At 38.9% G+C, this 22,060-nt stretch overlaps 1 protein-coding gene across 2 annotated transcripts in view; it reads right to left on the reverse strand.

The window, feature by feature from the left end:
- The window catches only part of STARD3NL (STARD3 N-terminal like), a 52,190-nt gene extending 30,562 nt beyond the window's left edge, over positions 1-21,628 (reverse strand). The window contains exons 1-2 of one of the 2 annotated variants that reach the window (XM_037988181.2): positions 21,429-21,605; positions 20,704-20,753 (exon numbers count right to left, since the gene is read on the reverse strand). The gene's annotated coding sequence lies outside the window, so the exon portion shown is untranslated. Of the gene's footprint in view, positions 1-20,703; positions 20,754-21,428 lie in introns of both variants that reach the window. The other variant, XM_007981570.3, reaches the window with a different exon arrangement.
- Positions 21,629-22,060: the final 432 nt, after the last annotated feature.

Raw genomic sequence — 22,060 nt, forward strand, 5'->3', positions numbered from 1 at the left:
ACAGAGTGAGTCCTCATCTCTTCAAAATATTTAAAAATTAGCTCGGCATGGCAGTGTAGACTTGTAATCCTAGCTACTCGTGAGGCTGAGGCAAGAGGATCACCTGAGCCCAGAAGTTCCAGCCTGCAGTGAGCTAAGATTATGCCACTGTACTGTAGCTTGGGAGACAGAGCAAGACCCTGAAAGAAAAAAAAAAAAGAAAGAAAGAGAAAGAGAGATGGAAAGAGAGAAAGGGAGAGAGAAAGAGAGAGAGAAGGAGAGAAAGAGAAGAAAGAAAACGTAATGCTATGTCACAGGATGAGAAATTCATAGGGAAAGGACTGGCAGTGGGCAAGGTTAGGGAGTTGATGCATGTGTGTGACACTCCAGCCTCCTGAATCTGAGAACCTTCACCACGAAGCTCTACAGGAAAAGTTTCATAAAGCCAAAAGCAAACAAATCTTTCTTTAGCAAACTGCCCATTACATTTACATTGACATTTCAAAGCAGCCTTGTTTTCCTGTGTGCCATATATGCTCCCTATTAAATACAATGTCCAGAAAAAAAAGGTGTTTAAAAATTAAATCTAGTAGCCCCAATTTTAAAAATGTTTTTTCTAAAAATTTATTCTCATAAATTACATCCAAATTAACAGCTGAGGCAACAGAAAGCTACTATATAGAGAAATATGGGTAAAAACCAGTCATCCCAAAATAATATGTGAAAAATTCTATAAAGCATTTAAATAAACTCACCCAGCCAATTATTTGGTATTACTTCAAATTAAAAAATATTTTTGGAGTCAAATAATCAAATTTTGTCATCAAATTCCTAATGTGCCAAGTGAAAATGAGTGAAATGTTTAAAAAAGAAATAGAAAAAAAGAGGTTTATGTATGAAACTCTACAAAGCATTCCACAGATACACATGATCAGGTCTACAATGGGGAGAAATTTTGAAACAAAGTAATACTGAGAGTTACCCTATTAAATCAACACATAATGAATCAAAGTAGATGTGCTGGATCCTTAAAGAAACAAAATAGCTCACAAGCCAACCAATGAGAACAAGCTGACAGGCACATGCTCAAGTCTAAAGAGGAGAAGAGGCAATGTGCCCATCAGAAAGAAGATGGGTCAGCCAGGAAAACACAGGAAAAGGAGTGTCACAATCCAATGTGACACTCCATCAAGTATCTCCCATCCATTGGCCAAGTAATTCCTATAATTAATTGACAACGATTTAATTTAATAATCTTCTGCATACCTCCCACATCCTTTTTCTAATTCCATGTTTCTGATTAAGATGTAATATTTTATGTAGGGAAACAACAAGCTGGTCAGGTTGAAGCAAACATTCAGTCCACATGGCAGTTAAGGTGTTCACTGCAGACACTGAGACGTGAGCCTACTCATGGAAGGCAAAGCCACTTGCAACTGAGTTCTTTAAGCTGCTGACTAATCATGTTTCTCAGTTAACAACGAGAAGGTCTGGGTTCAAACACGAATAAGGTCACCAGTGTGATAACACTGAGTAGTTTTTTGGGAGATGGAGTCTAGATGTGTTTCTAATGACCTACACTGGCACCATCAGCTACAAACTGCTCTTTGGGAACTTCTAGAGATATTATTCGGACACAATCTAAATGATGGATAGCTATCACAAAATACTGGCACATTCTGTACATGGGATGCAAGTAGTAATTCCAAAAAAGAATTGTAGAAAGGTTGTATCATCACTCAGATATTCCCCCAGTATCTCTTTATAAACTTACAGGTAATTATCAATAATTTTCCATAACTGGCATTATTAAGTGGACTACAGTTAGCAAGCTCAAAGCAAAGCTAGAATCACTGAACTTGACTATACAATAATAATAATACACTTGTTTATTCTGACTTGCATGTATTTGGGTATGATTACTAATTCATACCCAATAAAAGTCAGAGGAGGTTCACAGCTCACACAAAGGCTTTTAATAAGTCCACAATAACTCAAGGTGCATAATTAAGCTCTGAAAATTCTGACATATACTCTTTCAACTCAGCAAGTATGGTTAATACTGGGATTTTTAAAAACTGAGAAGTGTGACCAGGCACAGTGGCTCACACCTGTAATCCCAGCATTTTGAGAGGCCGAGGCAAGTGGATCACATGGGGTCAGGAGTGTGAGACCAGCTTGGCCAACATGGTAAAACTCTGTTTCTACTAAAAATATAAAAATTGGCCAGGCGTCCTAATGCACGCCTGTAGTCCCAGTTACTCAGGAGGCTGAGGCAGGAGAATCACTTGAACAGGGAGGTGGAGGTTGCAGTGAGCCGAGACTGCGCCACTGCACTCCAGCCTGGTCGACAAAGTGAGGCTCACTCCAAATACATATATATATATAGGCTTAATATTCACCACTCAGTATCAGTGTATGCTTTATGTGAAAGAAGAGAGATACAAAATGTTCTTTAAAAAAAAAAAAGGCAAATGCTATATAAATGGAAGATTATAATAACAATGAAAGGTTTTGACATTTACTTGTTTAGCCTATTTGATATTTTAATGATATGAATACAGATTATTTCAATACTATAATTAAAATTTTTAAAACAGATAATTATTTTAACTCTACAGTCATAGACTATATACTATGTTGAGGAGATAAGCCATATTTATAAAATTGGTAACAAAACTAGACCACCAAAAAACACGTAATAATTCTTGCAATAAGGAACTCTATAGAGAATGAGCAGTGCCATAAAATAGACTTCCATAACATAGTACTATTTTCTAAAATAACATTGGGGTAAAAATACTTAAAAAGTAAAACAAACTATTGGAAAAAAAATGACAGTTAAAACAGTGGAAAGCCGTAAACTTGGGCTTACTATCAAAATCACTACCTTAAAGTAATTTAATTACTTTTAAAATAAAAAATAAAATAAAATAATTAGGCATTTAAATAATAAAGTTAGAAAGCTGTAACTATTCTATATGGAAAAGGATAGAAAATAAAAAAGAAAAACAATGAATACAATTAGTAAATCCAAAAGGAGAATGATAACTGTTGCAAGCTGGGGAGTGGGAAAAACGTGATTCTTTATAACAAAAACTCTACTTTTGCACTTGATGAACACTTCATAAACAAATTGAAAATATACAAATAAACTCAGTGATCAGTCCTTTAAGAGGGCATATGTAAAGTACTAATACAGGGAGTACTCATAAAGGAATATAAGTACCACTAAAGAAGAGGTCACTTTCAAAGTATAAGTAATATTTTAATTCCATTTGAAAACCATAACTAAAGTCAATACTCTGGAAATAAATAAATTACACTAAGAAGAAGCAAATGACCTGAATAGAATAAACCATTCCAGAAAAAGAATATTGAAAAAAGTGAAAAATAATTATCTAGCAAAGGGACTGGAGTCAGACAGTTTTACAGGCATTTCAATATTTGAAATAAAAGACAAAATCCTACATATTGATTCAGAATGTTAAAAAGGAAAGCTATTCTATTATTAAATAAAGCTAGGATAATACTGACATTATCTGAACAAGAACATGTAACAACACAAGAATATGAAAGGCTGCAACATATAACAGGACAAAAGTATAAACTAACTCCACATATTAATATAACATAATTATCTATTACATAACATTATATACCATATATTAACATAATAACAAAATGAATAGAGCTTCCTTACACCGGGACTTACTGTGTCTAGATACAATGCTGAGTACTTAAGATACATTATGTCATTTAAACCTTAGAACAGCTCCCACAAGTAGAACAAACATATTACAGCTTATTCCTAAAACCTCACATAATTCAAAACACACATAGATAAAAACTAATCCTGGCTGGGCACGCTGGCTCACGCCTGTAATCCCAGTACTTTGGGAGGCCGAGACGGGTGGATCCTGAGGTCAGGAGATCAAGACCATCTTGGCTAACATGGTGAAATCCCGTCTCTACTAAAAATATAAAAAATTAGCCGGGCATGGTGGCGGGCGCCTGTAGTCCCAGCTTCTCAGGAGGCTGAAGCAGGAGAATGGCATGAACCCGGGCAGTGGAGCTTGCAGTGAGCTGAGATCGTGCCACTACACTCCAGCCTGGGCGACAGAGCGAGACTCCGTCTCAAAACAAAAAACAACGACAACAACAAAACTAATCCTAATAGGAGAACAGACATTTCTGTTTACTCATTAAAACATTTCACTGCATTTCAAAAGCATGCACCAACACAACTTACAATTCATTTGGGCCAAAAGCTTTGAAATTATGTACATTTTGACTGGTTTTAAATTGGAAGCAGGTGGCGGAGGGAACTTGCATAATTTCAAACTTTGTAGGACAACTCTTCATTTCCAAGTAGATACCTGTTTCACTCTCTTAAAATGTGGCTCTCTAAGTCTCTTATTCTGAAAGAGACATAGAGAAACACATAGAGAAGGATTTTGGGAAGAGCCATGGATAAACACATCCCTGACATTAAAAAAACAACAATGTAAGCTGAAAGAAAAGTAGAAACTAACAGTTGGCCTCAGGAGACAAGGAGGAACAAACAGGAGAGGAGTGTGTGCCCAATCTTCAGGGGCTATATGTGTGGAAAGAGAGCACAGACCTTTATTTATCAGTGGAAGCCAGAAATCTGAATTGTAACAGGAAATTTTCCAAATATTAAACATTAGTTCAATTTTTTAAAAAAGCACTTAGTCGACAGCAGCAGATTTTTTAGAGAAGCAAATTAAATTTATGAGATCATTTATTAAATGGTTTCTTGGGACCTTCATTTAGGTAGAGCTCAAACTCTTTAATTTTGCCTAACCTAACACTGGCCTACGTCTCCACAACGACTTCACCATGGTAAAAAAATCACAAGCAGTTCCCTAAAGACATTATGTTCTCACAAACCTCTGCTTGCATTTTTCTCTCCAGTAAGCACCTCGAGTGCCACTCTCCTTATCTCTAAAGTTCTGACCCATTTGATAAGCCTTGATTCAAAGCCCATTTTCTCAGGGAAACCTTTGTTTCCTCTTACTCTTCTAAAGTTCTCTGCCCCATCAGAGAAAAGTGTACACAGACCTCTATAATTACATCTATCATGCCGCATCAAGATTACTTTTGCTCTTCCATTTAAAAAAGCAAGCAAGCAAACAACAACAACAAAACTTTGTTAACAAGAGCTCACTTTTATGATTTTGTGATTCATATATTTACCACTTCCTTCAATCTGGGAGAGTGGGAGAAGAAACTAGACACAGAAAGAGAGAGAGAAAGAAAAAAAAAGAAAGGGCAGCCATTTAAAACAGCATCAAAAACAAAACACTAAGGAATAAATGTAATAAAAGATATGCAATATCGTAAAACTGAAAGCTACATAATACTGCTGAGAGAAATGGAAGTAGTTGAAAATAAACTGTGAGATATACCATGTTCATGGATTGGAAGAATTCATATTGTTAAGATATCAATTCTCCCCAAACTGATCTACAGATTCAACTCAATTCCAATCATAATCCCACCGTGCTTTTTTTTTTTTTAATAGAAACTGACTGACAAGCTAATTCTAAAATGTATACAAAATGCAAAGAAATAAGCCTGTCCAAAGCAATCTGGGAGAAGAACAAAAATAGAAGACACATTACCTAGCTTAAAGACCTTCCGCAAAGCTTCAGTAATCAAAACAGTATGGTACCAGCATAAGAATAAACAAATAGGTCAATAGAACATAATAGAGAGTATATAAACAGGTCCAGACATATATGGTCACTTCAATTCTGACAAAGCTGTCAAAGTAATCCAATGGTGAAAATAAAGTGTGTTTTCTGCAAACAATGCAGAAAACAACCGGATATTAAAACTGAAAGGAACTTCAAACCCTAACTCACACCAGGTAAAAAATAATTTAAGATGATTTACAGACCTAAACATAAAAATTAAAAACACAAAGCTTTAGAAGAATGTGTAGGACAATTTTTTTGCAATCTTTTTTGCAAAGATTTCTTAAAGAAGACACAAAAAGTTATAACTTTTAAAAAAATTGTGTAGGCTGTCATGAAGGGGCTCCCCCTGGTCCATCTGGGACAACTTGAACATAAAAATGAATAATGACAGTAATGTTGGAATTTACATTGGACGAATTTAAAAATTCCATGAGTCCACAGTAATATTGTAAATAAAAGTCAGATGGCATGGGAAGAGTTCTTCTATAAAGAAAAAAGTCAGATAAAAATGTAAAAGGAATAATAAAATTAGAAAAATCAATGGTTTGCAACTCCCAGAGTAGTAACAGATTCAGGCAAGGACCATTATGGACGCCAGCAATTATTAAAAGGTTGTTGGGGCATATGATATTATAGTTTCAAAGTAGCATCTCTCAGATTATTTAATAATTTCATTGGGGATGATACGCTTTTACAGTGGAGAGATGTGGCAGTCACCACCTGAACCAAGTAATCAAACAGCATCAATACTAAAGCAAGCTGGCATTACCTGCCTTCTGATATGTTGCAACAAGAACTATATAACATCAATTATGATAAATCCTTGTCAGAAGTTTTACTTGAATTTAGTCATTAAAAAATAATAATAAACAGTATATGGGACATTCTACAAGTCAACTATCCTGGACTCTTCAGAGAAGTCAATGTGGTGAAAAACAAAAATAAAAAGGATAGTGGTGTGAATACTCTTCAAATAGAAAAGAGCATAAAGAGACACGAGCATCGAACGCAAATCACAAGCCTAGAATGAATCTTGAATTAAAAAACAAAAGCCACAAAAGACAATTGGAGAATTGATTACAGTTTAGTAATGGTTATGTAGGAGAATGCCCTTATTCTTAGGAGATGCACACTGAAGTACTAAAGGATAAGTGTCATCACGTATGCAACCTACTTCTGATTCATTCGGAAAAAAACTTATTTCTGATTTATTTGGAAAAACGTAAACGCATAAGGCTGTTTTGAGATGGCACTGCTGTGTCTGTACCTGTCTATCTATACACAGTATATACACACATACACACAGTATGAATACATTTAAACATAAGATGCATATAGTATACATATACATATGTAACATATGTATGTGCCATAATCCCTCTCCCCAACCTTATCTGCAGTTTCATTTTCCAGTTTCAGTTACCTGTGGTCAACTGCTTGAACTACAAAAATACTACATAGAAAATTCCAGAAATAAACGTTCATGAGTTTTAAATTGTGTGTCATTATGAGTGGCGTGATGAAATCTCCCACTATTTCACTCCATCCCACCCAGAACATGAATCACCCCTTTGTCCAGAATAGCCACACCATATGCGTTATCCGCCCATTATTGCATAAGTAAAACTAAAATGTTTATAGGGGTTTGGTATTATCTGTGGTTTCAGGCATCCCCTGCGGGGGCTTGAAATGTACTGTACATGGATAAGAGGTAACTACTGTATAGCAAAGAAAGCAAAGGCAAATTTTCATGGCAAAAAAATCATGAGACCAACTTTGCTCTTAAGTATGTGCTACACTTAAAGGCAAAGAGAAACCAAACATCCTCAAAAACCTCTTAAATCATGCTATAACACAGAATGCACATGAATTTTGTACACGTACTTTTGTATAACAATTCTTACCTACACAACAGTTTGAGTTGCACTAATAGACTTAAAGGAAAACCCATATAAGAATTCCGGACACCCAAATCATTCTGCCCTTAATACAACTATCAAATTACCGAAACACAAATGGAGATATTTAAAGGCTTCTAAAGTGTGCGTGACTATAGATAGAAGTCATTCTATTTTCATTTTGAGCCAATGTCACTTATATAACTGAAAATGGTCTTTTATTATTGCTGCTGTTATAAGATGTATGTGAGAGTGGAGTCACATCATCCAATGGTTCAGGGTCTAAAGTTTGCTCAGGTCTTTAGTAAAAATGTGTATAACATACACCACAAGCTTTTACAAGCCAAGTTTGTTGTAACTTGGCTTCAAAATGAACAAACAAATGAACAAACTTCATTTGTTCCCTGCACTAGAACTCAGAGACCCCTGGGGAAAGACAGATCTTTTACAAAGCACCACCTACCAAGGCTCGGACACACCATGTGTTATTTAATTCACATGGCTGACTTATTACACTAGGACGCACATTTCAACTGCACTTCCTTCTGCTCCTCTCCTTACTTTTCTTTATGAATTTCGACAGCCCAACTCCATGGTAACATCTTTATATATTATCTCCATGGTGCTATTCTTAATCTTTATTTTCTAGGCCTCGTATTTTCCAGTGTCATTTACTTTCCTTTGGGATGTAATTAATGCTTTCATTCCGTCTTAATAAATATGCTCACTCTTGAATGCTTTGTGTTCTGCCCTCTTCCCACACACACACATCCAAGGCTGCCTGTTAAAGTTTGGTCTTTGTTTTGTAGTCTTGTCTCATTCAATGATTTCCGTTACCATCAGCAGATAAAAGTAATTGTGTGCACATAACAGAACTTAACCTTTCAACAACCTGCTTTAAGACTCAGATTTATTTAGAAATTAACATCAATGACTTAGAAAACTTAAAGGGGAAAAACACATGTCATAGTGCTTTTAAGTCACTCCTCTGGCAGACATTAATCTATCTCCTGAACTCCAACTGTCTTTTAAAGCAACATAATTTCTGTGTGATCTATTTCCTATAGGAATATTAAAAATATTACTAAACTTTCATTTGACACATAGTGCAGAGAGAAATATTAAGATTTAAAGATGGCTGGGTAAACGCCTATCAATGTTTTCATAATTTACGAGACAAACCTAAAATATACATTGAGAAGCTGAATCTGGACGTGAACTACATGGTTTCAGAATTGCACTTGATAATGTTTGCAAATTCAAAGTTTGCCAAGAATATACCACATCTACTACATTCACCCACAAATACGTTTGAGGACTAAAATTGTGTCAGGTCTTCTTCTGAGCACTCCCATGGTGATTAACAAAACACCTATCCTCACATAGTTTACCTTCTTGAGGAAGCGGATGGAAGACAAAGTAGGGCTGGAAACATTGTCATTTTAAACTGAGAGGTCAAGATGATTTCATTGAGCAGGCGGCATCTGAGCAACAACTAGCAGGAGATAAGGGAGAAATGCCAGGTAGATATGAGGAAGGACACTTCAGATAGAGGGAAGAACAGGGGCAAAAGTTCTGAGGAGGGGTGGAGATGGTCACAGAGGAGTGCAGCCAGGTGGCCAGCGAGGCTGGAGCCAAGTGAGAGAGGGGAAGAACATCAGATGATGACAGATCAGTTAACAAAGGGCTGGGCCTTGTGTATGGGCCACTGTAAAGTCTTACTCTGAATGAGATGGGAAGACACTGGAAGATTTTCAGTAGAAGAGAAAAATAATGTAGCTTAAGTTTTAACAGGCTCTCTGGCTGCTCTGCTGAAAAAAGCATAGACATGGGGAAACCTGTTAGGAGACAGCAGCAATAATTCAGGAGAGAGATGATGTACTGACTCCATAGAATAGGGTGAGGGCAGTAGAGGGGATGAGAATAGATTGGTTCTAAATAAGGACCCAAAGCATTTGGTGACAGATTAGCCATGGGGTATGGGAGAAAACGAGGACTAAAACAGAACCGCAAGATTTAGAGCTTGAGGAACTGGAAGGATGGATGTGCTATTTAGTGAAAGTGGTAAGCTAGAGAAGGGGCAGTTTTGAGCAAGAATATCAGTTCAGTTTAGACATAAAGCATGAGATGCTTATTAATATCCAAGTCGAGATAAAGTAAGCAGCTGGATATGAATCAGGAATTCAGGGGAGCATAGAGATGAAATTTTAAAACATAAAATATGCAGAAATAAGAATATTCTTCTATGCCATAAAAATGAAAAAAAAAAAAAACCAAAAACTAATAAATTGTATCTATTTGTAGAACAGAAAACAATTATAAAGTGGGTCCTATGTAAGTCCACTAAGAGTTCCCATTTTAGCAAACCATAAGCGTTGAAAACCAAAGAAATGTAACACCACACAGGCATTTAAAACGGTTCAAAGGTAATACAAAAGGTCTCATGCTCTCAGCAGAACCTACAAGTAGCCAATAGGGAAGATACATAAATAATACAAGGGAATGACTGAAGAGAGGGAAAAAAATCAAGTACATATTATTGACAGTAACCATGACATTAGGACTGTTGCTTGGTCCAGGGAAAGAAGAGCAAGCCAGAAAGAGGAAAGGCATTTGACAACGTATATAGGTCATTCCATAGACTACAGGTTGGCAAAATGGGAAGATGCCACACAGCTGCCCAGTAATGTTGCGTGGTACGAAACACTTGTTAGCTCATCAACCCTGCAGGGGTCAACAACTTGGTAGTCAGTTATTTCGCTAGCATGGGCTGAGTCAGCCAGCTGGCATGTTGGAGCTGGATCTCATCACTCGTTCAGTGCAAGTCTCTCTCAAGATGGGCCCTGGGGATTAAGAATATTCTTTCATTTGTTTCTTTTTTTTTTTAGAAGCTGCTGTAAGGTAGCCCAAAGTAACTGAAACAACAGGGTCTCTACAGCTACCTTCCTCCAGCTTCTATTGTCTCCAACCTTTTATTCTCCTCATAGTGGATTTCTCCTGGTGTTCAAATTGATTTTGCAGCCTTTCCCCCCCCTTTCTCAGCTTTGGCTCTAACTCCTAAACTTAAATATAGCCATGTGTCACTTAATGACAAGGATACACTTTGAGAAATGTGTCATTAGGTAGCTTCCTCATTATCACAGTGTTAACTGACACAAACCTAGATGGTAGAGCCCACTATACACCTAGGCTATATGGTGCAGCCTATTGCTTCTAGGCTATAAACCTGTACAGCATGTTTCTGTGCTGAATACTGTAAGCAACTGTAATACAACGAGAAGTAGTATTTGCATATCTAAACACAGAAACGATACAGTAAAAATATGGTATTATAATTTTATGGGACCACCATCATATATGCAGTCCATCGTTGACCTAAATGTTGTTATACAGCATATAGCTGTATTTTCTCCACAGCTCACCTAGAAACTCCTTTGTTTTAATCTTCCAGGTCACAGAGCTATTTGTAACCCAATTTTTCCTTTAGGAGACTAATAAGGTCACTTCCACAAGTACAAAATCCTGCTGATTTTTTAGTTGTTAACCGTCTTTTTCCAGAACTTTTCTTTGGTCCCCCATAACAAAATCTACTTTTAGCTTTCCTAAAAAATCACACAATACCTCAGTTATAAAATACCTGATGGCTAGTGCAAAGTTACCATTATTTTTGCCAATCTTGACTCATTAGTTCTGTCAACCATCAGCAGACCAGCACCCGAGGAGTTGTGTTGCTCCTCAGTGTACATATAAATATTATCTACGAATATTTAAAACTTCATCTTAGAGATGTATCACCAGCTTTGGCAATGAAGGAGTCAAGAGTCATATTATTATCTAGACAGGTGAAGGTCCCTCAATTAAGGAACTTGAAATATTTTCCAATGCATATGAGGACATCTCTGCATCACATAATGTCATTCCTTCAATACTTACTACAAGCAATTTTCAAATAAATGCTGTCAACTTTCAGCACAGGACTTGAGATCTTATTAATCTAGATCTGAAAATCAATAGTATCAATGGTGGTGAGCTCACTGCTCTCCTAGGAATCAGAGGCAAGTGACTAAAAGCGTACTCTTCTTTTAGTAACTATCCTTCACCCCAAAGAATGTGTGTTCATCACACATTCTTCAACGCCTCCCCAGACCTATCTTTCTGTTCAGCTTTCTAAACAGAAGCTGAATTCCCAGGGGCCAACTGGTAAGTAGTCAGCAAAGCCAGCAAAGCTATTCATAGACAAGCTAGGTTTCTTTTCATTCAACAACATAAAACTCCTCAAGAATGTGGGAGATAAGTGTTCCTGAAAATGTCACTCCAGTTGACAGAGCCATCTTCTACTCACTGTCCCTTTGGTGGCTCTTGGTTGGTGGAAGTGGCACACTAACAGCAATGCTAGGGAAGATGTAACATCAACTGCCCCAGGAGAGAGCTGAGACCAACACCCTATGTCACAAAATAGAGCAGGTTAATGAAAGGTGTGCCATTCACATGTATGGCCAGGGGTATCCACCAACAGGCAGAAGTTACACACATTATCTCCCATGATGTGATATATAAGAACAGTACATAAGTCCAAAAAGAAAGTATGACTCATACCACAGATAAAGGTTTGTTGTCCAAAGCTTAGCGCATGTGACAGATAGGGAAAGTCAATCTCAAAATCTTGATGCCTAGGTTTTAAAAATCACCAGTATCCTTTTCTCTGAAAGACTTCTGGCCCGGCGCGGTGGCTCACTTGTAATCCCAGCACCTTGGGAGGCCAAGGTGGGCAGATCATGAGGTCAGGAGTTCGAGACCAATCTGGCCAACTCAGTGTAACCCTGTCTCTACTAAAAATACAAAAAAATTAGCTGGGCTTGGTGGTGGGCGCCTATAATCCCAGCTACTCAGGAGGCTGAGGCAAGAGAATCGCTTGAATCTGGGAGGCAGAGGTTGCAGTGAGCCAAGACTGTGCCACTGCACTCCAGCTTGGGTGACAGAGCAAGACCCTGTCTCAAAAAAACAAAACAAAACAAAAAACAAAGAAAAGACTTCTTAGGCAGTCATAGAGAAAATCAGACCCTCAAGAAGATCAGCAATAGAAGTAACCTTGTAATCCCCTTTACCATCAGCCTAACTCATGTTTCAGAAAATAGAATCACACAAAGACAACTAATCACAAGACTCAATTCAACTATAGGCTAAAATACTCAAAAATAAAGTGTGCCTTACAGTCTAATAATGAGAACAGACTCAGAGCACATTACAGAGGCAGAGAATACAACAAAAGTAGTAGGATCTCTTTAATTTCACAAGGCTCTCAACAAAGGTTTGAAACTAGCACCATTCTTGAAAAACTCGTTCTCAAATAATGCAACAAAACAAGCAATAAATTATGACTATGGAGATACAGATATATAGGCAGCATATCTACTATATCTAATACATATATATACTATATATAATACATATATATAGTAGATATGCTGCCTATAAGTACTTTAAAATGTTTAAGGTAAGAATAACCAATAATAATCAGCAAAATCTTCTTTACAGTTTGTCTAATGAAAATGTATTAAATTTGATTCTGCTGCTGATTCTATCCTCCAAAGAGTCAGAATGGTGACCAACTCCATCCCTTTACTATCTCTCATCAGTTTCCTTCACTATTTCCTAATCATCCCTCAACCACATTACTCCAACAATTCAGTCTTATTCATCTCCAAAACATTCATTCCTCTACTCAAAATACCATTTCCCTCACCCAGTGCTTACCATTTTCAGTTCCCCTGCACAAGACGTTATAGAATTTGGACATTTGTCCCCTCCAATTTTCATGTTGAAATGTAATTCCAAGTGTTGGAGGTGAAGTCTGGGGTGAGGTGTTCGGATCATGGGGGTGGATCCCTCATGAATGGCTTAGCACCATCCCCCTGGTGATGAGTGAGCTCTCACTCTGAGTTAGTGTGAGATCTGCTTGTTTAAAAATGTGTGGCATCTCCCTTCTCTCTCTCGTTCCTGCTCTTGCCATGTGGCATGCTGCTCCAGCTTTTCCTTCTCCCATGATTGTAAGCCTCCTGAGGACTTACCAAAAGCTGAGCCATGCTTCCTGTATAGCCCGCAGAACTGTGAGCCAATTAAACCTCTTTTCTTCATAAAAATTATCCAGCCTAAGGTATCTATCGGAAGCGACACATATGGACTAACACAGGAAGTTTCACCATCCTGCCTTTGCCCCAGTTCTCCCTCTGCCTGGAATGCCTCTACCTTGAACACCAAACTGTCATATTAACAGCAAAAATAAGCCTATTCATTGTTCAAGGTAGCTTAGGTATCACTTCCTCAATGAAACTTTCTCTGACCACCTATGTATAATATATATTCCACATACCTTTCTTTAAGAGCACCTCCAGTCTTTCACGTTTCACATATTGTTCACATCTTCTTCTCAGCACTATACTGAAAACTCCTAGAGAACATTCTATATTCTTAGCACCTAAAGATATGCTTGGCATGTGTTAGGCATTCAATTAGTTTAAAAATTGCAATTATCACTGTATGAAAGTACAAAGTCATCTGCGTACTTGCTAACTAAGGTGAGAAAAACTTACATATATGGTTGGAGTTTCAACATAGTACAGCCCTCCCTTGGTATATGCAGGGAACTGGTTCCAGGACAACCAGCATACAGGGCATGCTGTGAAAACTATTTTAGGTCAGGTCCCTGTTTTATGAAAAAAATTCACATACAACTGGACCTGTGCAGTTCAAATCTGTGTTATCCAAGGGTCAGCATTACATTAAATAAGCCAAGAATATTTTTATTTAATTAATAAAAATGTTCCCAACTCTCCCAAATTAACTAAATTGGTAATCTTTCTTTCCAATATATTTTGAATGCTATTTAGTGAAGTCATCCTAATAACACACTACAAAAATGAATACAATTATAGAGAAACAGAAAGAAATCACTACATGAGTAGGAACCCATCTAACCCAAACAAACGGACATATTTATTGAGCATCTTCCATAAGTAAAACACTATGCTAAATGCTATGCGGGAAATAAAATGGAAGGCATGGTACTGATCCTCAATCTTAAATAACTGATTTCTAATTATTTATGTAACTGTATTACCTCCTTTATCAAGCTTGAATGAGTTTGATAAAGGAGGTAATACAGTTACATAAATAATTAGAAATCAGAGTCAAAGATAATTATAATACAAAGAAGACTGAACTTCTGGTTTGTATGACCAGAAAGGCTTAATGAAAAGGCTGGCCTCAGAGAAAATGAGACTTTCAAAGAAACGAAAATTTATGTTCCAAGGAAAGGGTAGACTAAATTAAAAAGAGAAGCACAAGCAGGTCTGTGAACAGCAAGGAGGTGGACAATCTGGAGAGGCCCCATGTGAGGGAGTCACAGGAAGTGCAGCCGGAATGGAAAGCTGGAATGGCACAGAGTGCCAGGAAGTCAGCATGGGAGTGTGTGCCTGCCTTTTACACCAAGGGCATGCAGGCTTGACTGAGGAGGCCAGGTCCTGAGGACAAGGAAAATGTTCCAAAGGCCAGCAAGAGTCCATTACTTCTAAAAAGCTGGCAGAGAGCCTCGTCGTTCAAAGAGAACAAACATGGACTCCACTGGTTACTGGCTGTCAACAAAAAGGTGTGGCTGTAGTTTCTCCAGGATACAGCTGGTCAACTCCAGAAATGACATTTTCTCAGTGTCCTATAAAATATCTATTTTAACACCCAGACAAGTGGAGGTCATGAAAGAAATAGTTATGAATAACACTCTTCAAAGTTAGGAGGAGTATGTAACTTTCAAACTGAGTCTGCGGAGCAAATTTCAGAGTGGGCTGGATGGCCCCTTCTAGTCCAGAAGCCCCACCTCACCCACCTTCATTTCCAGTCTTCAACAAAGAGGATCTTTTGCCCTCCACATAGAATCCACCTCATTTCCTAAATCAAATGAATGCACACTTCCTTTTAGCATCACACTGCTGCAGTCCACACAAAGGCGGCTGCAAGCTAACAGCCTGGGACCAAATCTTGTCCCTACAGAGGTGATGGTATTTGTTGGCTTGCACAATGTTTCTTTCCCTTTTTTTTTTTTTTTTTGAGATGGAGTCTTGCTCTGTCACCCAGGCTGGAGTGCAGTGGCACAATCTTGGCTCATGGCAACCTCCGCCTCCTGGGTTCAAGTGATTCTCCTGCCTCAGCCTCCCAAGTAGCTGGCATTACATGCGCCTGCCACTATGCCCAGCTAATTTTTATATTTTTAGTAGAGACGAGGTTTCACCATATTGGCCAGGCTGGTCTTGAACACAATGTTTCTTAAACACTGAATTAACTGCAATATTAAAGATGTGAGTTTTTCACATAAATAAAATCCAGATTTCTTGCTACTCCATAAATACAGGCAATCATGGCAATACTCCCCCATTTACCAATCTGCCACCCAGCCACCTTGCTCACTCCCAGCTCTGCCTGGTCCCTGCCAGCATTTATTATTCCTCCTGGCTTACAGGGTCTGTGGAGCCCTAATAGTTGGTGGCCAGTCTGAGTCAGCTGTGTTGGGTGAGAGCTCAGAAAGAGCATTTCCTCGTTTCACATTCCAGTACTGCTGCTTACTAGTTGTATAACCTTAGACAAGTTACTTAACCTCTCTATGCCTACGTTTCTTCTTCTGTAAACCAGGGACAATTATACTACAACTTACCTTAGAGGGTTGCTGTAAGGAATCAATCAGTTTATAAAAAACAGTGGTTCTCAACAGTGTGGTGAGGAGGATTGTGTACTTCTCCTCCCTCACCCGTCAAGACCTGAAGCATCTGGCAATGTCTGGAGGCGTTCTTAGTTGTCATGACTAGAGAAGGTACCACTAGCATCTAGTGGGTAGGGGCCAGAGATGCTGCTAAATATCCTACAATGCACAGAACAGCCCCCAACAAAGAATTACCCAGCCCAAAATATCAATAGCGCTGAGGCATAGAAGCCCTGACACAAAGCATTTAGAACAACGCCTGGCACAAAGTCCTCAGTATGCATCAGTTATTACCACCAATGCCCAAGGCAAGTCTTGGCTGGTGTTCCTCCCCTCAGCTAGAGAAAAGTTTGATGCCCTCTGTGTTACCTTTGAGGAATTTAACATACAATTAAAATAGCAAAAGGTACTTGAAATTCAGTTTCCACATGATTAATTTAATAAATGCTTAATTTAAAAAAATAATTCTGATAATATATTTTCCTGAAACAAGAAGCAAACAAGAATACACTTTGGTGAGCAATAATGCACAGTATTTGAAAAGTATACTGTCCTGAAAAATATAGGACATAGAAACCTATGATTACTGCAACTTGGAAGGTCCTGGGCCAAATGCCTCCAAACTCCAGACTGAATACACTGAGGATGCTCGCTAGTCTCACAATACTATTTTGAAAACTATAACTAGAGAGGAAGGAGAAGGGTTTTAAACTAAAGAGCCTACTGAACTTGATTCCATACCGCCTGTTCAGGAAGATCCCCCAGGCTTAAATAGCTCAGAGTCAGGGATTCCTGGTGAGAGTTAAAGCTTTAATCTTGATTCACCACAAGAGGTATCTTCCGGATCCAGGTCAGCTCACAAATAAAGCAAGCAAAACAATTGAAAAGGCCTGAGCTGTACTGATATATCGTGTAAGAGGCTGCCGGGAGTTCCAACACAGGACATCAGAACTGACAACGGCCTGCTACAAGCCCTTGCAGCCATGAACCAAGGGTACTGACCAGGCTTCTTAGCCTAGCACTGCAAGTAACACAGGGCTAGTCTCTCTGGGCCTCAGTTTTCTCATCTCTAATATTAAAAAGTGGAAATCATTGTTAGTATTTTCCAATACCATAAACACAGCGAACACTGATTTTATTTGTGACCGTGTGCCTTCAGCATTTATAGCCCAAAGACATGAGTTCTCTCAAAGGACCTCTTGATAACTGCAGAAGGCAGACCCTTAACTACAACAGCAAACAGGCTCTGTGGAATCAAAGCTGAGAAAAGCCTAATAGTTTGTCTCTCAAAGATAAGATGATAAAAGTGTAAATAAAATAACAGGGCTCTACAATCTGCAAAAAACTGTGCATGTATAACACAAATTATCAAGTCTTTTAAGCTCAAGTCAACATATATTTTAACACCTGTGTATGTAATAGTGCAATACAAATGGTATCAGGACTGGTAACTGGTGTCAAAGAGACGCTCCCAAAAGTGCTATGAGAAAAGAAGGCTTCTGTTATAGAGACACAGGAAATGCTTTATTGATAAAGCAGCATTTGAGTGGACTTAGAGGGACAGGTAGAATTTTGGCTGGCTGGAGTTGTCTATCCAGAGGGCATTCCAAGCAGAACAAGTAATGGCACTGAAGCTGGAAAGCCTGAGGCAAAGATCAGGAGTCCAGTTTGGGGCACTGGGCTCATGGCAAAAGATGGAGGTCAAATCATGATGACCTGAGTCTTCAGAATACGGGCATCAGTTGCATGAACAATTTTAAAGAACAGAGATAGTCAGAATGTCTAGTTTTGATATTTTGGCCTAAAGAGCAAAAACTCTCTTTTGCTTAAACTTAAGTACCTTCCAATATGTAAAAAAGAAGATACTAATTCCATTAAAATTATTCTAAAGAAAAAAATAAATTATATTAAGTTACAGGAGAGTCAAAAAGACATACAAAAAGTAAATTAAGCTATTTATTAGCCTGTTGTTATTCGTCTACCATATTCCACTCATAATTACTAAAATATGCAAACCTTAGAAATAAATAATGCGTATTTTTAAATTTTAAGACCACTATTAACAGCATGCTCAATCACATTAATTTATAAACTGATTTTTACTTATTTTTAAACATAACATATTACTAAGAAAAAGAAGTTATATCACTGACCTAAGGGCTTCCTCAATAACAGGAAGAAAGTCTACTTGCTAAGAGAAACTATGAGTCAGCAAACTCTAGACAATATTACCATACTTCTAAGCATAAGGTTAAGGCTAGGAAAATAGCAACACATTTTAAACTCCTTTTCAAACATTTCTAAAATTAAAACAAAATGTTAAAAGTCATTTTTAAACCACAGCTTTCTATTAACAGAAATCAGATTCATCCAGAAATGAATCTGGATGTTCATGGTTCAGAAAAGGGAAGGAAAATAAGGCAAAGGATTATTGTAGCCCAAGAAGCAGCAACGTCTCATCTTTTTAAAGTTAACTTTTACGAGTTTGTGGACAATAAATTCATGCTTTTGAAATATTATATTTTTATATATACAGAAATATATTGATAGGGGACTTTCATGAAGGAAATACAGCAGAAAAAAACACTAGCCTGAAAATGAGCAGGGTGAAAATTTGATACCAGTTTGGCCATTAGGTGCATTATTTTAAAACTCACTGACCTTCTCTGGACCTCCACAGCCCCAGCTCTAAACTAAGAGGGGTGAATCACGTGATCGCTAAACTAAGGGGGTGAATCACGTGATCTCTAAAATGCCACATCATAAAACATAATTTTAAGTAATAGAGACTTGTTGCTGCTCAGGGTCGTGAGGTTGGGGGTTAATGGCAGGTGGGGTAGAATGAATTAGGCTTTGGGGTAAAGCTAATGGGAGTTCAAATCCAAGCTCCATCAGTACTAGCTCAGTAGCTGAAGTGTAAGTTTCCTTCACTATCAAAAAAGCTTAGTATTTTTCTTTGCAACATGTTGGAAGGAATAGAATGTATATAACATACCTGGCATATCATAGGTACTAAATAAAGGCAAGCATTACGTTTCTGGTCAGTAATACAAGTTCTAATGAAGAACAATAATCCACTTGCCAATGCAGCTTCCTAGAATTTGGCTTGGAGAAGAGCAGAGACCGACTGCCTGTGGAAGGCAGGTACAGGTAATAAGAAAGGATTCATGCTTGGAAGTAGAAAGGATTAAAAGCAGGGAGCTGAAGAAAAAGTAAAGACTTTGAGTTTTGCATATAAAAATGGAAAGGACACAAACTACATAAGATAAGGTGCTGAAGGAAACAAGATCTTTTCATTAAGAGGGCCTCTGGAGAAAAAATATATACACAATGAATTACTGCAATGATTTCATAACCAAAACAAAGCAGAAAGTTGGTTAGAGTTTATGAGTATCACTAAAAGAAAACAAGACTTTGCAATATACAAATTATCTTTCCCTTGCTTGCCTGTAATTCTCACATGGGATACAAGATGATCCAAACCCTGTACACCTCTCCAGTGCCACCTCTGACCACTGTCCCCTCACCTCACCCTTCCCTAGGTTCACTCAAAGGTTCCCTTTGTCCCTGCAACATGCCAAGTTCATTCTTCCTTTAGCTCCTTTACACTGTTTATATCTGCCTAGAAACTTTCAGCCCATTTTCTCATGGCTGACTCAGCTAAACATTCAGCTATCACCCAAAATGTCACCTCCTCAGGGAGGTCTTCCCTGACCACCCCATTTCTCCACACAACCCAGTCACTCTCAATCTCCCTACCCAGTAATACCTTCTCTGACATTAATTACTATCTAAACTTGTCTTTTTGATTTACATGTGTATTATATTCTCCATCAAAAGTTAAAATCTTTGAGGGTAGGGGCCTTATCTAAATTGCTCACTACTCAAACTCTAACACCTAAAACAATGGATGGCATAGATAATCACTCAGATAAACTGTCCAATGAATAAATCCAAATGTTAATCACCATCCTTCTGTGAACATAAGTAAGGTAATATCCCTCAGAGGCTGTTTAATTTCATTTCTTTCATGCATTTTTAGGCAATGCAATAATGCTGTTTTAAAAGACCAATGTTTGAGACAGCTAGATTTTAAAGAGGGTGACTTCTACATGACAACATATTGTACATGTTTTCACTTTATGAACACGAATAATCCACCACTTTAATTACCAGAATCCGTAAATAAAACAAGGATACCATAAGTTGTTTTGTGAGATCCTGCTTCTATAAAGAGGCGTATGGGTAGATGGTATATAGATGGGAATTACCTTTCAGAACTCTACCTAACAAGGAAATGCAGCAAACTGGACTAATTCCAGTAAAGATTTAATTAGACCCGTTACTTTGTTACCTTGCTAAACTTATCCAAACTAGTACAAGTGATGAATTCAGTGATTCCATCTGTGAAATAGAAGACAAATGACATAGTGAACAAAGAAAAGTTCCACAATGTCGACCCATGTTTGAACTAAAAGAGAGGGGGAAAAAAATCCCTAACCCTAAACCAAAAGTAATCAAGCAACTAAAATTTCAAACAATGGCGAGATATCTATGAGTAGGCGAAGCAGTGAACTGAAACCACAGCGAGAACATTCATGATTCGTGCTTTCATTTTTTTTTTTTTTTTTTTTTTTTGAACACGACTTTTCTCAATGAATAGAAGAGACTCACAACCGCCTGTGTCTGGACAACCCACGCATTACACCCAGTCACAAATTCTTGGTCCCTCTGGAGGGCCCATGGCGCCAGCACGGGGCCGACCCCATCGGGGACTCCTCAGGGTCCGCAGGCGGCAGCAATGGGGACACTCCCGCTACCTATATCCATCGCTGAATTCCTGCCCAAGCCGTGGGAGCAGCGGGACTCAGCATTCTGCAACTTCACTCCTGTGTCCATTATGAGCACAGTCTGCCTCGCCCCTCCTCCCCCGGAGGCTCGCGCAGGACTCAGTAAACAGAACAGGACTGGGCTATGGCCTCCGTCCGCGGGTCCCCTGTACGCCCCCATGCAAGTCATCTGACCCAAGAGACTCAGTTTTCCAACCTGTCAAATAGGGGAACGAGAAACCCAGCCTACCTCAACGGGTGGTTCCTGGCCGGCCGCCCCAGGCTGGCCCGGGAACTGCGGCTCAGCGGTAGCGGCCCGGCCTGAGGGGCGGGGCTTGGCGGGGCGGGACCCGGGACACAGTCCAGTGGACGACGTGCAGCCCACCGCCCGCACCCAGCAGCCCCGGGACCTCCGGCCCGTGACGTCAGCACGCTGACGTCGACGCACAGAGTTCGCATCTCGCTCGAGGGACCAAAGACCCGACTGGCTCCCGAGCGCCTCCGTAGAGGAGCCAACCTATTGGTCAAATGACCTGTCAATCTCCTACTCACCAGTAAGCGACGCGGAAAGGAGGGAGAGGGCGGGCCGACCTGCCTGTAGGAATGGGTGGGAAATCTGGACTCCAGCTTTGAAACACGGAGCTGGTTGGACTTTCCCGCATTTTGCATCACACGGTTTAACAAGCGTCGGATTCCTTTTCGTCCGCGTTTCTGCGCCTTCCGCTTCCCTTCAGTCATTCGATGGGGGTTTATGCCCCAGCTCATGGGAAAATGTCATGGAAATGGATTTCAGGGCCCCTTGGGCATCTCATGCTGAGCCCTCCAGGAATGAAAACAGGGCAAACCATTTCTATGCCGGTACTCAGTTCAAGAGTCACCTCT

The sequence above is a fragment of the Chlorocebus sabaeus genome, chromosome 21 (genome assembly GCF_047675955.1).
Source record: "Chlorocebus sabaeus isolate Y175 chromosome 21, mChlSab1.0.hap1, whole genome shotgun sequence".
In the NCBI taxonomy this organism is placed as follows: domain Eukaryota; kingdom Metazoa; phylum Chordata; class Mammalia; order Primates; family Cercopithecidae; genus Chlorocebus; species Chlorocebus sabaeus.